The sequence below is a fragment of the Halichoerus grypus genome, chromosome 11, assembly GCF_964656455.1.
Source record: "Halichoerus grypus chromosome 11, mHalGry1.hap1.1, whole genome shotgun sequence".
NCBI lineage: Eukaryota > Metazoa > Chordata > Mammalia > Carnivora > Phocidae > Halichoerus > Halichoerus grypus.
Window position 1 is genome coordinate 27,240,606 of NC_135722.1, and position 14,149 is coordinate 27,254,754.

The window sequence follows — 14,149 nt, forward strand, 5'->3', positions numbered from 1 at the left end:
AATGCCTAGTGAGAAATAATTAAGTCTCAGCCATGATGTCTGAGATGCTGGAGCCAGAGGGAGGGCTGAGAATGGGAAGGAAGGAAGAAGTGTGGAATATAAAGGCAGCCACACAATCTGTGGGAAAGTCAAGTGTAAGGAGAAGAATTGCAATCAGCCTGTGTCCCCTTCTAAGTCAAATACCTAGCACCCTAAGAAGTCTGCAGAGTCCAAGAAGCTCTGGTGATAACTTCAACAGTTTACTTTGAATGGGATATTCAGGTTTTCTATGGCTATATGTAGGCCCATGCTTTCTGATATGTGATACCATCTTCAGGCGGCATCATTCTGGACTGTAAATGGTAAGGCCCCAGGATGGCAATGATCAGGCAAAGGACTCAGGGCTTTAACTTCAGTTGTGTGGACTGGGTCGAAATTTAATGTTTATGTTATTGCTCCCCTCTCTTTGGGGAGCGGCATTGGGCTCCGCATTTTCTGCCCAGCTTCCCCCCCAACCCTGCCTCTAGCTACCTTCAGAAAGGCCATCACTTGGGCATTAGTAAAAGGCCTGGTGAAACAGAAACCAGCATAAGAGGATGCATGCCTTTCTTGAATCTCAGCAACAATCTTCTGTGTTACCCAACTTAAGTGACTGCATCTCTCAGGGCATCCAACTTCCTGCTCGAGGGATGAGAATCCCTATAGCTGCCCCCACTGAGGCTAAAGCATAAGGACTCAGGTGAGAGTTCCCAGATGCTCTTCAATGGAAGAAAGAATAATCAAGATTCAGGATCACTGAGAAAGGGTTTTGGGGGTTGATACTGAATTGCTTAATCCTTTTAAATACTTAGAGACCCATGGCTCAAATCCTGGAAAACCTCTCCTTTTACTGCTTTTGATTCTCTTGGTTTTTGCATACATACCCAGAGCTTATGGGTCTGCTGCAGGGCAGGCGGTCTGCAAGGCTGAGGTGGTCCCCAAAGAAGTCTCTATGTTCCTGGAAAACAGTGACCGTTAAGAAATCCATTCCCCCACCCCGCACCCCCGCCTTCTGTGTTCCAAGAAATGGCTCACTGCAAAGAACTATCCTTCCCCATGTGACTCAGATAAGATTCACAGATGACCCCCTGGTTAACCTGTGACAAGATCAGACACAGACCGTCCACATCCCTTCTTTGTCTCATACATGATTAGCTGAACTGTTTGTCCCCACTGACCAATCTGGACAAAGTGCCTGCCAACTTGACTTGACCAAATTTAATCAGGCTTGTCTTCTTCCTCCAGGTCCCTGAACTTTGGTCTACCCTCGAGCGTTCGAACACAGGACCACACTTCCTTAATTTAAGGACCTGCCAGAGAATCAGTTGACCTCAGGGAAAAACATTCCAGGAACAACTGTCCCATAACACGACCCACTCATCCCATTCCCCTGTGCTGGGTTCTTTCCAGCCTTATTTATTCCTTCCTATAAAAGCAAATTCCTTTCTGACTATGGGGACTCTTACTAACCTCATGGTCAGAGCAACATCTCTCTGGCCGTAGTCAGCCTCCCCTTATTGCAATAGTCTTTTCAATAATGTCTCCCCCTAACCTGGTCCCGTTTGTTTTCATTTGACATCCTCATCATCCTCTGCTTCAGTGGCCTGGGCTCTCTGATCTTGACCTTGGCCTTGTGACTCTCTCCCCACCCTCAATCTCCACCCCTCCCCCACCAGCAAAAGTATTATTATTCAGGACTTGTCACAGCACTGTTTTCTTCTCCATAATTTCAAAAGTCAGAATGCTTTCTGAAAATGTTTAACAGAAGACTCAATTCAGAATACTCGCAAGCAATACCTTAAACAATAAAGACATTTCATCATCTCACCAAAAAAAGAAAGTCTGGAGGTAGGTGACTATATCACTAATGATGTCACTAAGAACCCATGCTCCATCCATCTGCCCACTCTGCCATCCTTAGAACATACATATATTTGGTTGCTCATAATCACAAAAACAGTCAAGATGTCTCATCATCACATGACATTGTCCAAAGCATGAAGGAACTGAAGGGAGAAAGAGTTTTCCTTGATGGTCACTCTCTTTATCATGGAGGAAATCTTATTCACAAGCCCCTTGGGAGATCTCCCCTTACATCTCATTAACCAGAGCTGGTCACGTGGTCACCCCTAGATGAGGCTGGGAAGGTGAGTTGTTGGAATTTTCTGCCCCAACTATGGTGGGCAGTGGGTTCTGTCAGTTGGAGAAGAAGGGAGGAGAGGGATGACTGTCGGGTCTGCCCCTGCTGTGCAACCCATAGGACCTGTTCTGTGCTCTCCAAGGAATCAGTTAGCCATTCTGATAAATGCATCTCTGGGTTGATGGGCTGGAAAGCCTCTCTCTTCTTAGTCTGCTGGATAAAAGCAAAGCTTTTCTGAGTGCAGTGTGTTCACACAACCACCTAATACTTCAGTGAAGCTAGCTTTTTCAGACCTGTAGAGTAGCCAGGTGGGATCTCAGAAACCTTTCATATGAAAACCACTCAGGAGAGCTTATTCTCCAATGCCCCCCTTCCCCATCTGTAAAATGGGGTAATAATACCAATTGCAAAGGTTTATTGGGAGGATTGATGAGACGGTGCTGTAAGGTGCCTATTGCAGGGCCAGGCACATGATGAGGGCTCAGTATGAGCTAGTTTCCTTCCCCCAACCAGAGGGAAGGAGCCTGAACCCTAGCTTCAGACAGGCTGCTCTGTCTCTAATTCAGAGCAGAGTAAGAGATAAGAGGGAGAGCCTTTTGCATCCCTCCCCCTTCCTGGGGAGTCTCTTCTCTTTAGTTCAATCCCACCAGAGTACATTAAGGGCCTGCTGTGTGCAAGGTTTTTCCCCAGGGGACTAGAAGGAGATGTCAGACCCCATCTCTGCCAGGGCTGAGCATGTACCCTACCAGCAGGAGGACCATGACGAGAGCTCACATAAGTATAAAGCAAGGCAGACATTTGACACTCTGGAACTTGCCTCATTACCTCTGAAAGCTCCCTCGCATAGCAGGGAGTTAGCAGGATGTGGTTCTCATAAACCCCAAAGTGGTGATTTCCATATTCAGTAACTTTGATTTTTTCCCCACCACTACCATTTGTGTTTTCTGTTTCAAGAGATAAAGCCCTTTGGAAAATTCTAATGCATTCTCTTTCCTAGACATAGAGCTGCTTTGAACAGCCCAAGCTAATTGGAAATTTCTCCTAAAATCATGTTGCACTTTCCAAGGCCGTTTGAAAATTTGTGATCAATATTCAGATTGCCTCTGTGAGTCTAGCCATTGGGGTCTTCATACTATTTAAAGTCCCAACCTTGACTCTGAGAGCCCTGATATTAACCTGTCGATCTGCAAATTACCCTTGAAAGTCACAAAAAAGACAAGGCTCTCAGACTGAGGAAAGGCTCTCTCTGATTAAAAGAAAATCTTCCATTATGAGAAATGAAACCGCCTCCAGGGGTGTCACTAAGCTTGATATCAAGGGACCTTCCTACCTAGAAGAAGTCCAGGGGAGGGCAAGAAGCCCCTGAAGATGATTGTACCAAGAGTTTCATCAGAGCGCCGACCATGCAGGCAGGGATTTTGCTCGATTCCTAGGTCGTCTCTCTGACCACGCTGCCAGGGCCTGGCTCATCGTGCATACTCAGTACTGAGTGAATAAATGAATGAATGAGTGAATGAAGGAATGAATGAAATAATAAAATGTGTCCAAAATTGGCATGAGAAAAGGTGATACCTTGACAAGACGTGATCTTGACAAGTCTTGACAAGGCAGGTCATGAAAGTCCCCAGTGGTCATAGCTCTACTTCCAAGAGACCCGGAAGAGAGGGCTCCCTGATTGTCAAAACGTCATAACACATTTTCCAGTTTCTGTCTTTGATGCTTTGATATCTTGGGGCCTGAGGGCTCTGGAGGGACTGTCCCTCCCAGGGTTAGGCAATAAGATAGTAGAGGACTCACCTACAAGCACAACTTCATACACAAACCAACCAGTGCAGAGCCCACATCGCCAACCTTTACTGAGCTCTCACAGTTAAGACCACTTTCCCCTGCTCTAATCACCCCAGGCCCAGGTACCAGACAACCAGAGACAGACTCTATGCCCAGAGCCTGCCAAAATTATTCAGACTAGCCGATCCTATACTTGTTTACCCTGCTTTGCCTGTTCCTTCCTGTAGAAACCACAATAAAGTCTCTTGCCCACGTTTTCCCCTCACTGCCTCTGCCACTTTGGTGCTTCCCCCTGGGGCCCCCTGGGTATGGTACGGTGCGCCCTCTCCTTTTGAGGTCCATGAGTATAACAAACTACCTTCTCAATGGCAGTCATATGATCTGCTGACCTCACCATATGTGAATAACAACAAAACCTACATTTAAAAACATAAACAATAGACTTGGTCCTATAGACAGAAATACCCTTACCATGGGAAAGTAAAGGATATCAATGTATTCATTTATTTATTCATTCACTCATTTGTTCACAAACATTTATTGAGCATCCATTGTGAACCAAGCACTCTGCTAGGCTCTTGTCTTAGTTAGCTTGAGTTGCTATAACAAAATACCATACACTGAGTAGCTTAAACAATGGACATTTATCTCTCACAGTTCTGGAAGTGGGAAATCCAAGGGTAAGAGACCCACAGATTTGGTTCCTGGTGTGAGCCTGATTCCTAGCCTATGGACAGCACTGTGTGCTCATGTCACCTTTCCTCAGTGTATGCATGTGGGTAGAGAGCTCTTGGGTCTTTTCCTTTATAAGGGCATTAATTCCATGGTGGGGCCAGGGTGGGGGCAGGTATGGGAGGTGCATAATATAGGAGGGAGAAAAGAGGTTCATTGGGCAGGTTGGAATAGCATGGAGGTAGAGAGACACTGAGCAAAGGGACCATCCTTTCCTTCCCATCCATCTCCTCTCCTAACGACAGTGGAACCAGAGGTGGTAAGGTTTTTTGCCTTTTCCTTTGTGTCAGAAACCCCTCTTTGCCTCGTATCCTGATTTCCACTTGTGGCTGACGTTAGGTCTTATCATTCACATTCTCTAGGCTTGATTCTGGATATATTCATGCAAGCTTACAGACTCTAGAAATAATTTTTTTTTTTCTCAACAAAGCTTGGCTTCAAAATTACGGCCTTGTTAGAGACTCAAAAATCTCATTTTGAAAGTCAAAACTAGAAATTGACTCTTCCCTTTGCAATCTTCTTGAATAAGGCCAGTTGTCTCCAAGGCCAATAGATACCCCTGGCATAATAAGGGGATGTCACAAGCACAGAAATATATAAGAGAAAATCTTATTAGGTCTTTTAAAAATATTATCCCTTAAGAGAATGAAAAGACAAATCACAAACTGGGAGAAAATATTTGGAAAACACATAACTGATAAAGGGACTTCTATCCAAGAGATACACAGAACCCTTAATACTCGACAATAAAAAAACAAACACCCCAATTTTAAAGTGGTCAAAAGACCTAAACAAATACCTCACCAAAGAAGATATACAAATGGCAAATCACCATATGAAGACATTCTGAACATTATATGTCATTATGGAATTTCAAATTAAAACAACGACAGGAGTTGACCAAGATGGTAGAGATACCACTAAACACCTATTAGAGAGGCTAAAACCCAAAAAACTGACACCAAATATTGACCAAGATGTGGAGCTCATTTATTGCTTGTGGAACTCCAACAAAAATGGTACAAAGTGGTATAGACACTTTGGAAGATACTTTGGCAGTTTCTTAAAAAGCTAAAGCTAAACATAGTCTTCCATGTGACCCAACAATGATGCTCCTAGGTATTTACCAAAATAAGTTGAAAACATACATACACAAAAAATTCTGCATATAAATGTGTACAGTAACTTTACTCATAATTGCTAAAACCTTGAAGCAACCAAGATGCCCTTCAATAGGGAATGGTTAAACAAACTGTGCTATGTCCATGCAATGAAATATTACTTAGCAATAGAAAGAAATGAATTATTAAGCCACAAAAAGACACAGAAGAGCCTTAACTGCATGTAGTAAGTGAAAACAGCCAATTTGGAAAAACTACATACTATGTAATTCCAACTGTATGACATTCTGAAAAAAGCAAAATTATGGAGGCAATAAATAGATCATTGGTTGCCAGGGACTCAGAGAGAGAGAGGGATGTCTAGGTGGAACACAGGGGATTTTTCAGGTAGTGAAACTGTTCCGTATGATACTGAAATTGTGGGTACATGACATTATGCATTTGTCAAAACCCATACAAATATATAACACAAGAGTGAATCCTAATAAAAACTGTGGGCTCTAGTGTCAATATTGGTTCATCAATTATAACAAATTTACCACACTAAGCAAGATGTTAATGATAGAGAAAACTTGGGGCACCTGGGTGGCTCAGTCATTAAGCGTCTGCCTTCAGCTCAGGTCATGATCCCAGGGTCCTGGGATCGAGCTCCCCAGGAAGCCTGTTCCCCCTCTCCCACTCCCCCTGCTGTGTTCCCTCTCTCGCTGTGTCTCTCTCTGTCAAATAAATAAATAAGTCTTTAAAAAATAATAACAGAGAAAACTGTGAGGGGGTGGGGGCAGAGGGGTACATGGGAACTTTGTGTACTATATATCTACTCAGTTTTCTATAAACCTAAATCTTCTCTTAAAAAAGTCTATTAATTATAACATGTATATAATCCTTGAACTTCTATTTCTGTCAGACAGTTTAGATACCAGTGGCACTGAAATATTGCTACAATTTTTTTTGCAGCGTCTCCCCTCGAAAGGTAGAGTCTGTTTCCTTACCTCTTGAATCTAGGCTGGCCTTGTGACTTGCTTAGTACGACAGACCATGGAAGGAATGATGCTGTGAGTACTTGCCATCATGCACAAAAGTCCTGATGACCCAGTGAAAAAGGGCCTGAGGAGAGAGAGGCCGTGGAACAAGAGTTAGCGAACTCGAGCCTATAGACCAAATCCAGCCCTTTATGTGTATTTGTAAATAAAGTTTTATTGGAACACAGACCTGCCCATTTGTTTATGTATGTTCTATGGCTGTTTTTGTTTTTCTTTCAAGAATGGAAGAGTTGAGTAGTTGACAGTAAGTTAGAAGTTAGAAATTTTTGTTAGATGATGACTAGAATAATCCCATTTGTCTATGTATTTAAAATCCCATTTCTAAGATGACTTATATATCTAAGAAGCAACAGTAATGAAATTTAGAAAGTAATTAAGATGTAACATAATAGGGTGCCTGGGTGGCTCAGTTGGTTAAGCGACTGCCTTCGGCTCAGGTCATGATCCTGGAGTCCCTGGATCGAGTCCCGCATTGGGCTCCCTGCTCAGCAGGGAGTCTGCTTCTCCCTCTGACCCTCCCCCCTCTCATGTGCTCTCTCTCATTCTCTCTCTCTCAAATAAATAAATAAAATCTTTAAAAAAAAAAAAAGATGTAACATAATAAAAATACTATGTATTTTTTTAAAATAAAAACTTGGATTCAGCTAAAGTCGTACTTACAGGGAAATTTATGGCTCTAAAATGCTTACATTAGATAAAAAGAACATCCTAAAGTATAGAAGCCAAAAATCCAAATTAAACAGTTAGAAAAATAAACCAAAGAAAATAGAAGTCAGAAATTAATAAAGATAAAGCCACAAATTAATGAAAGTGTAAAACAAACATGGATCTAGAGAATCATCAAAGCAGAAGTTGTGGCTTTGGGGAAAAAATGAATAATATAGACAAATCTCTAACAAGATTAATGAGAGAGAATCCAAATAAACAATATTAGTAATAAAAGTGGGATGAAACCATACATTTTACAGAAATTAAGCAAATAATAAGATGTGAACATCTTATATTGGTTTGTTATTGCCACCGTAACAAATTTCTGCAAATTTAGTGGCTTCATGCAACACAAATATGTGATCTTACAGTTCTGTAGGTCACAAGTCTGACAAAGGTCTCACGGGGCTTAAATCAAGGTGTCAATGAGAGTGCATTCCTTTCTGGAGGTTCTAGGGGAGGACCTGTTTCCTTGCTCATTCAAGTTGCTGGTCGTTGGCTGAGAGCCATTTCCTATTTCCAGAGGCCACCCACAATCCTTGGCTCATGACCTCCTTCTCCCATCTTCAACACCAGCAGTTGTGGGTCAGGTCCTTCTCTTGTCACAGATCTCTGACTCTTCTTTCATCATTGTGTCTCTCCCTCTAACCACAACTGGGAATGGTTCTCTGCTTTTAAGGATCCATGTCATTTGACTGGGTTCACCCAGATCCCCAAGATAATTTTCTCATCTCAAGGTCCCCACACTTACTCACATCTGCTGAGACCCTTTTGCCAAGTAAGGGAACATATTCATTCACAGGTTCCAGGGTTTGGGACATGGACATGTTTGAAGGGCCATTATTCTGCCTACCATACAATTCTTTTTTTTTTTTTTTTTTTTTTTTTTTTTTTATTTATTTTTTTTTTTAAAGATTTTATTTATTTATTTGACAGAGAGAGACACAGCGAGAGCAGGAACACAAGCAGGGGGAGTGGGAGAGGGAGAAGCAGGCTTCCTGCCGAGCAGAGAGCCCGATGTGGGACTCGATCCCAGGACCCTGGGATCATGACCTGAGCCGAAGGCAGACGCTTAACGACTGAGCCACCCAGGCGCCCCCTACCATACAATTCTAACATAAAATTTGAAAATTGGATGAAATGGGCAAATTTCTAGGGAAATATTACTTATTAAAACCGACTCAAAAAGCAATGAAAAGAAGAAGAGTCCATAACTACTCTTTTAAATTTAATGAGTAGCTTAAAATAGTCCCACAAAGGAAATATTCCAGATGGTGTTATAGGTTAACACTACTGAAATTTCCAGGAATAATATTAATTCTAAACCTATATAAATACTCTGGAGGATAAGAAACAGAGGAAGCACTCCTCAAATAATTTTATAGGGCTAGTCTCAGTAGGATGGTTTTAAATCATGTCACAAATTCTTTGACACTTTTCCCATCAAAAGGTGAAGTCTCGCCTTGAGTCTGCTTTGACTTCCTCACCATACAGGATGCGGTAGAGGAGGTGTCACATGACTTCCAAAGCGAGGTTAGAAAAGGCTATGCAGCTTTGCCCAGTTTCTCTTGGGACACTTGCTCTGGAAGCCTCCGGTAGAAGTCTAACTGCCTGAAAGCTGCCATGCTGGATGACCACAAGGAGAGATCCCACAGAGGTAGAAAAAGTACCTAGGATGCCCAGCTGTTTGCTTCTTCCCTGCTTAAGCAGCAGACATGTGAGTGAGACAGCTTTCCAGATTCCAGCCTCAGCCACCATCTGACTGCAAACACATGAGGGATCCCCAAGTGAGAATCACCTAGTAGAACTCAGGTAACCCCCAGAGCCGCAAGACATAATAATAAATAATTGAGTTGTTTTATACTGCTAAGTTTGGCATAGTTTGTAATGCAGCAACAAATAATCACAACACATTTTTATGTAGCAAAAACAAATGCAATGAACTAAGTACCCAAATTACACGAAGAAGAAAAAGGAAAATAACAAAAGTCCTGAACAAAATACTGGCAAACTGAATCTGGCTGTGTATAAACAAAGATAATGTATATGACCAAATTGGGTGTATCCCAAGAATGCAATATTAGAAAATTAACTAATGAAATCTACCCCACTAACAGATTGAAGGAAAAACTGTACAGTCATTTCAGTATATACAGGAAAAAGCATTCAATAAAAAGTAACATCTATTTCAGGATATTTGTAAACAAAAATCTTCTCAAATGAAATTACTTGATAATAGACATCATCAAAAAGTGAAAAGAAAAAGAAAGAAAGAAGAAAGAAGAAAGAAAGAAAGAGAAGAAAGACAGACTACCACAAATATCATGCATAATGATGAAATGCTGAAAACATTCCCTTTAAGATGAGGAGCAAGACAAGGATGGCCATTATCAACATACCTGTTCAACTTGGGACTAAAGGTATCAGTCAGTGAGGCACAGCATGATAAAGACTAGAAACAAAGTAAAACTGTGTCCTTTTGCAGATGATGTAATTATTTACCCAAAAAAATGCCAATCTACAGAAATTTTAGAATTTGAGAGTTCAGCAAGGCTTCTAGATGCAAAAGCAACATTTAAAAAGTCAACTGCTCCTCTATACACCAACAGTAAGTTGGAATACGTCATTTTTAAATACCTATATTGTCAATATAGAGAAAAAATAAGAAGTAGATAAAAAGATCATGCAAATGTGACAAAATACTAACATTTAGAGTCTGTGGGAAATCTTTGTATTAATTTTATAAATTTTTTCTAAGTTTGAAAACATTTTAAAATAAAAAGTTTTAAAATAAGAAGTTCTCCCCATCAAAGACAAAAATTCCCTGAATAGAATAAGGAGAAAGTTTGAACCTGAAAATACGGGGCGTCTGGGTGGCTCAGTCGGTTAAGCGTCTGCCTTTGTCTCAGGTCATCATCCCAGAGTCTTGGGATCGAACCCCGCATCAGTCTCCCTGCTCAGTGGGGAGCCTGCTTCTCCCTCTCCTCCCTAATCCTGCTCTCTCTCGCTATCTTTGTCTCTCTCTCTCAAATAAATAAATAAAATATTAAAAAAAAAAGAAACTGAAAATATGTTTACAACACATATAACTAGCGAACAGTTAATATCTAGAAAAATAAAGCACTCCCACAAATCAATATGAAAAAGAAAATCCAAAAGAAAAATAGGCAAAAGGGTTTAACACACATTTCATAGAAAATGAAGTACAAATGGCCCATAAATATATGAAAAGATGCCTAAACTTATTAGTCATCAGTAAATGCAAATTAACATCGTAACGAAATACTATTTTACACTCACCAGAAAGGCAAAAATTTACAAATTGGTCAATATGAAGGTGGAGAGGTTGAAGAACAATGGAGACTCGCATCCACTGATCACGGGAATGAACACTGGTCCAGCCCCTTTGGCAAACACTGAGGCATTATCAGGCTGAACACACGCCTATACAGGAAACCCGCAATTCCACTGGAGGTATTTGCCCTAGAAAAGCTCTCACACATGTGCGCCCACAGATATGCATTCGTAACAGCACTGTTAGGAAAGCCAGAAACAATCCAAATTCCCATCAGCAATAGAATGGATAAATAAATTGTGACATATTCATGCATTGGAAAGCCGTGTAACAGTAAAATTGAATAAACCACAGCTACATGAATCAATTTGGATGAATCACTAAAACATAACGTTAAGGAATTAAATCATGGGAAAATATATAATGCATCATTCCATTATATAAAAACAGGCAAAACTAAATAATATATACATATATAGATGATAAAAGAAAAGGATCAGGAGACCAGACCACAAACAAAATGGTAACGACATGGTGCTTTGTAAGCTTGATGATAAATATATGAGAGTTCCTTTTATCATTACTCTTTAAACTGCATATACATAATGCACATTTTTATGTGTGATGTGGTTCCCATTTAAAAAAAAATCTATGGGGGAGCCTGGGTGGCTCAGTCAGTTAAGCGGCCAGCTCTTGATTTTGGCTCAGGTCAAGATTTCAGGGTCTTGAGATCAAGCCCTGCCCCAGGCTCTGCGCTCAGCGGGGAGTCTGCTTGAGGTTCTCTCTCTCCCTCTGCCCTTCCCCTCACCCCCATTCTCTCTCTCAAATAAATAAATAAAATCTTTAAAAAAAAAATCTATGAGCATGTAGAATACCTATGACCCTTGCCCCTAGGATTGGGAGTAGAGCTCATTTCCTCCTGTGGCACAGGATCAGCGGCCAGTCCTGTTACCACAGCTGTGCACTTACCACATGCATTCAAACACCTTTCCTCACCTTTCCAAACTGTGAAGGAGACAACCATACCTACTTCACAGGCACTTAGTGAGCACTGAATGAAGTAACAGATATATAAAATACCTAACACAAAGTGGGCTTTCAATGTACCTTTTTAAAAAGTGGCAACCCTAATAGGGTCACTAGAAACTTCTTTAAAAAATTTTCTTTTATTGAGATATAATTGGCATATAACATTATCTTAGTTTTGGGGTGCAACATAATGATTCAATCTGTGTAGTGTGAAATGATCACCACAGTAAGTCTAGTTATATCTATCACCGTACACAGTCATAAACTTTTTTTCTTGCGATGAGAACATTTAAGGTCTACTCCCTTAGCAACTTTAAAATGTAAAAAACAGTATTTTTTTTTTCAAAGATTTTATTTATTTGAGAGAGAGAGCAAGAGAAAGAGGGAGCATAAGCCGGGGAGGGGTGGGGAGAGGCAGAGGGAGAAGCAGACTCCCCGCTGAGCGGGGAGCCCGAGGCAGGGCTCGATCCCAGGACCCTGGGATCATGACCTGAGCTGAAGGCAGATGCTTAACGACTGAGCCACTCAGGTGCCCCTCACTAGCAACTTTTAAACACACTTTCAAAGGACCTTTTTCTGATTACATTGATATGAACCAGCCAGCAGCTCTCCCAGGGAGCCCTTGTTGTTCTTGGTATTTTTGTTTGGGGGTTTGATAGTTCCAGATCCTGCATCGTCCACTCCCCAGGCTCACCAGAAGGATTTCTCTGTCATTAGCATCACGGCTGCTTTACTGAGATAGCCCCAACCTGTTATTTAGTCTGGTTTTTAAAAATACACACTGGGTCCCCAGAATTGTCTCTCATTAGCAAGAAATAACAACAATGGTCCTCAGCCCTTAACCTGCGGGGGGACTGTTCTTTTTCAAAACAATTTTTAAAATTCCTTGTACACTTGAAAACAGAATAAATACAGCCTGAGCTGAAATTGAAGGGCAGGTTCTTGGTTGGGTTTGACCCCAGAACACTGGCTTCAGGTCATGGTGCAAGGTCAATAGCTCTTTTTATCTGTCTGAGACCACGGGAGCCCCTCAAGACCAGGAGTATAGCTTACTCATTTCTGCAACCTTTCATGCAGGCTTGGTATATAGTAGGTGCTCCATAAATGTTTTCTGAACAGAAATCAATTCCCTGAGAAAAATGTTTGATGGCCAGTGTCTATAGCCATTTGAGGGTCAGCAGCAGCTTTTCATACTTTTACATGGTACCTGGCACCATGAACTAATAAGTTGCATGGACAAATTAATTTATTAATTATTTAATTAAACAACTGATTGATTTGGGGGCTGGGAACTGAAGACTACTTGCAAACAGAAATCAAACAAGGCTCGGTGCTGGCTGAAACATGGCTGTAAATGGGTTTCCCTAGACTGTGAGTGAAACAGAGTGTCCTAGTGCTGATGGCAAGAACGGGGAGAGGCTCTACCTGACTTCGCTCTTTCTTTGACTGGAATGACCTTCCAGCAGTCCCTGAGGGGCCCTGTTGGCACTTATAAATCATTCCTCTATTCCAAGAGCAGCCTCTGTTCACGGATCTCACTCCCTCCCACTATCAGAGACCCCTGATAAGCCAGGTGCCTGTGGGCTTTTCAGCCCAAGCTCTGTCTGCCTAACAAGACTGAGGGGCACATCCTTTTTAAGTCTGCACCAATGGGGAACTCCCTCGACTTTCTACTCAGGCTGAGAACCAGAGAGCTTGGGTGCAATGTGCTGATTGACTTAAGTCAGTCGGGATGCACACAGCTGAAGCTGGAGTGGCGTCAGCTTCCCCATGGGTGGGAGAGACAGGCTTCCAAAGAGAAATGAGAGCACTGTTAGCAAGCAGAAGGGCTGCAGAGCCAATACCCACCACCACAGCCAGAGGGGTGTCTGAGGAGGAATGATCTGGCATGGGGAGCTCTGGAGTTGTGGTTCTGAATGGTAACTCATCAGAGAAGGACTCATACAGAGAAGCCCAGTGGAGCTCCGAGGCCCCGGGTACCCACTCACCTGCTACTTGACCTTGAGCCAATCACTTCTCCTCTTTAGTCTGCCATTTTCTCCTCTGTAAGAGAAGGGGGCTGGGCTAAAGGGATTGCAAGGCCTCTTCAAGTCCTAACATTCTACAGGTCTCTGATTTCTCATTCCTGCCTGTCACCTGAGCAGGTATTCGAGAGAATAATTACTAGCCGTGGCATGGCCCTGGCCGTGGTTCTTTTGAACGACAAATATGAGCTTGTTTCTTGTCACTTGCGAGGGGGCTGCTTAATTGGGGTCAAATTATCTGAGGTTCCTTTTGT

At 41.9% G+C, this 14,149-nt stretch overlaps 1 long non-coding RNA gene across 1 annotated transcript in view; it reads right to left on the reverse strand.

Moving 5' to 3' along the window:
* LOC118543987 (uncharacterized) overlaps positions 1-13,919 on the reverse strand; it is a 46,799-nt gene extending 32,880 nt beyond the window's left edge. The window contains exons 1-2 of the long non-coding RNA XR_004921359.2: positions 13,860-13,919; positions 6,789-6,903 (exon numbers count right to left, since the gene is read on the reverse strand). This is a non-coding gene — a long non-coding RNA (uncharacterized LOC118543987). The remainder of the gene's footprint in view (positions 1-6,788; positions 6,904-13,859) is intronic.
* Positions 13,920-14,149: the final 230 nt, after the last annotated feature.